Here is a 3,849-nt window from a genome sequence, read left to right on the forward strand (position 1 = left end):
ATCCAATAGAACTCCAAAATTCTTAGAGCCTTTAAGGTCTTAAATTCAAGCCCAAGACCATGCTCCATATCCTCTATCATGTAGAGAGTGAAAGCTCAATAGATTTTTGTGAGTGGCATGTGTCGTAATTATAGCTAAAATATGAAATAGCAATTGGACTACTCGTATCATTCCCAATATTAGACACCTCATTCAATATTTATGTGTTTTAATGATATCATAATTAAATAATCATGAGCTCATTAGATTATACTTGTCAAGATGCTTGATTTCATTATAAGCATGAAATATTTGAATATGATTTGATTATCTAATTAATGCATTGATGTTTTAATTTTACTACAAATGATTGATATAAGCTCATTTTCAAAAGGATTGTGCCACTTTTGACATATTTGTGTTTATTTTATTGAGATGATCAATTTAGCCATAAATTTAGTGAAATTGGAGTTCTGATCGTTCTAAATTTAACTTAAAAAATTTTCAGTTCAAATATGCATCAAAATTTTTGCATGATCAAATATGTTTTATTCTAAATTCTTATATATTTACCTATATAATGAGTGCATATTTGTATTTTAATACAATATTTTAATTTTAAAATCACATTAAAGATATTATTAACATTGTTGCGTGCAAGAATATACGCGGCGGTAGAGTTTGTAAATTCGCGTCCGAGCGTTGTACGAGTATTCAGCACACAAACAGAAAAGAGAATTGAACACCAATGTTTTTACGTGGAAAATCCGAAAGAGGGAAAAAACCATGGGGCCTTGCCCAGTTGTAAAGTTCCACTAGTATTTGTTTGAAGTATAAAGGTTGATCCGTCTTACAAATCAAGACGATCAGTTTACAAAAAACTTCTCACAAAGTTACAAAGTTCTGCAAACTCCCGGTGTTTCCCAAAAATTCGGCAGGGTTCCGACGTCTTCAGGCGGCGGGAAGAGCTCCGGCGGCGAACGAGGAGGAGCTTCTTCCTTCTCTTCCTTCTTCTCTTCTTCTTCTCTCTCTTCACTTAAGTCCCCATTTATGAAGAATGAGGGCTCTATTTATAATTTTTTTGGAGTGGCGTGGCTCGTAAATAGGTGTGAGTTCATGGGCGAATAGGAAGTGGTTTGAATGGACGGCCGATATTGAACCATTCGATCGTGCACCATTCGTTGGACATTTGGAGGCCTTATTGATGTTGGACTTCGGTGAGCTTGGGCTCGTTGGATTTGTCTCGTCGATCCGCTCGATTTGAGTATAAGCTCGTTAAAATCGGAGACCGTTTGGTAACTCAAATTGCGGTTTGAACATTCCAACAACGCTTCGGGTCCTTGATTCAGACCCATTTGGACTCGAATTGGGTCGAATTTGGTGTTGTTGGGTTCGAATTTCCACGACGCTCAGTTTGACTATAAGCTCGCTGAAATCGGAGTTCATATGCTCCTGAATTTAATCTTTGAAATTTTCAATTAACTTTTTGCCTCGAGATTCGTGCCCAATCAAGATAAATTTGTGATCACGTATCAAACATGAACTTATCTAAAATACAGTATCTATTTTTAAAATTTTATGATATTATTTAGATATTATATAAATAAATATAAAACTATAAATGATTATAAATTTAAATAGTTATTTATACGAATTTTTGCTTCTTTAATTCATTTTTCGGTGCCAGCTCTTGGTTGGTCGATCGCCGGCGAAGTTCTCTTCTAATCTGTGGAGTGCGAGTGACCCATAAGCCATGATTCGAGCAGTCATAGTGTTGAACACACAGGGAAAACCCCGCCTGCTTAGATTCTATGAGTTCCAGGTTTCTATCCTTTTCTTGTTTTCCTTATTTGTTCGAGTACTGCCTTTTACCCTTTTTTATGCTTTAGGGTATGTCATCTTCCATAATTCCCTCTTTTAACCCCCATCATTCCATTTTGTTTTCTATCTGTGTAATTATCCCCTTTGATCTGAAGCGCAGCCGCCAGAGAAGCAGAAGGAGTTGATTCGCAGCATTTATGGAGGTGGTGAACGTTATTCCTTTTTTTCTTGCTTATTTCTTCCTATATAGCAGATTTGTTGTTTGCTTATGCATTTTCATTCTCCCTCAAGTTCTGAGCAGCAGAGCAGATAATGTAAGCAACTTTGTCAAGACGGATGCAATTTTTGGTCAAGTATGATCCTAATCTTACCTCATATTTGTTCCATTTACATTGATCAGACGATATTTTGTTTCATCTGTCATAGATAGAAAGAAAAAATGATCTACCAATACGTGAAAAATTCACTCGAGTCATTTAGGGCTGTTTGAAGGTTGATTTCTTGTCCTTCCTGAAAGGAAATCATTGAATTATTGTTGCTGCCACATTTGAAGAACCATTAATACTGCCGTGTAAAGGAATGATCCTACTACTGTCTATTAATGGCTCAATCTCCTAATTATAGTAGGTGTTAATGAGGTATTAAATGGGGTTATTGGCGACCACTGGTGTTATAAAGGTTATTATTTACCTGTACTACTGTGGGATGCATGTTAGGTTTTAAATTGAAATTTGTTTGTAGATCATACCGTACCCTTACTAACAAGAAAGACAAGACAAAATGACAACAATTAGAGAGAAAAAAAGAGAATATAATGTTAGAAGCTCTGAGATTTAGATTTTAAAAAGTACAAGGCTTTGAGCTTGAATGATTTGATGTCAGTGGCTCTTATTTTAACTCTCTATTTATAGGCTTGGGCCAAGGCTCAATGCTGTAAGAAATTTTATATTTTGGCCAAGTAAAAAAATATAACAAATCTTAACAATTACTTACTGTAATATGTGAGGCATGCAACCTAAAATATGCAAATAAAAAAGAGACATAGATGGATAGAGGCCAAATCCATGGGAATTTATTCATATGAATATGTTGCTAATTCCACTTCAAGTCCTTGAGTACTGGCAAGTTGTTTTTTTGTCAAAGCTTATTATCCTAATTAGTTAGGATGAGTTGTCTTTAAAAATGTATTTGAGTGCTTAGGTGAAGTAGGCCTATCGGATCTTAGGCCAAGTATAATGGTTTATAGGAGTGTTCATTATGACTGATGAATTCACCATTATTTTGACAAGTTCATTGTCTTAGGTGAGCTCACCTTAGTTCTGGTGAGTTTGTTGTGACCTTAGAGAGTTCGTCAAAACTTACCAGAGTTCAATAGATTAGTCCCTCTCATTTAGCTCGTTTATCTAGAATGTTAGATTGGGTCGACTTAACTTGAACCAGGTCTACGAATATTTGAGTATACATTAGGAAATGTGTTAGAAGCAAATCTCCCATCATTCATATTTTCCTTATTAAAAAGATTCACCAAGGTATACTAGTTTTTATTTCTAAGAAGAGAGCTGACCTACTATTAAAAATATGGCATCCATTTGTACAACTTAAATGTGTTATAAAAATAAATTTTTTCAATGTTTTTATTTTATTTTATTTTAATTTTCAACTTGGTATATTAGTGAGGGAGAACTCTGCCTAAGTCCTTCCATGCTGAAGCACGACATGGCTAGTACCTCCAATAGCTCAATGTTGTAATTGGCCTCCAAATCCAAGTGCTATCTTCTTCAACAACCTTAGTGGGATTGAATGTCCCATCCTACAAATTATAAGACACATAGTTGATGGCCACAACTTCATCCAGTGGTCACAATCCATCATGATGTATGTATGATGCAAATGTAAAGAAAATGGCCTCACTAGGGTTGCCACACCTTTGATTGTCAGAGACCCATGGTTCAAGATCTGAATGTTAGGAAACAGCATGATGATGTTATAGCGGATAAACTTTATGGCAAATAAGATGGGGGAAAACTTTATGTATTACATGCAAAAGAT

The 3,849-nt window shown here is 35.3% G+C and overlaps 1 long non-coding RNA gene across 1 annotated transcript; it reads left to right on the forward strand.

Moving 5' to 3' along the window:
- Positions 1-1,639: 1,639 nt before the first annotated feature.
- On the forward strand, positions 1,640-2,192 carry LOC110103486. Its single transcript, XR_002303958.2, has 3 exons — positions 1,640-1,801; positions 1,961-2,003; positions 2,092-2,192. It is a non-coding gene; the product is annotated as an uncharacterized LOC110103486 (long non-coding RNA).
- The last annotated feature ends 1,657 nt before the right edge of the window (positions 2,193-3,849 follow it).

Source organism: Dendrobium catenatum, unplaced genomic scaffold (genome assembly GCF_001605985.2).
Source record: "Dendrobium catenatum unplaced genomic scaffold, ASM160598v2 fragScaff_scaffold_289, whole genome shotgun sequence".
Taxonomy (NCBI): domain Eukaryota; kingdom Viridiplantae; phylum Streptophyta; class Magnoliopsida; order Asparagales; family Orchidaceae; genus Dendrobium; species Dendrobium catenatum.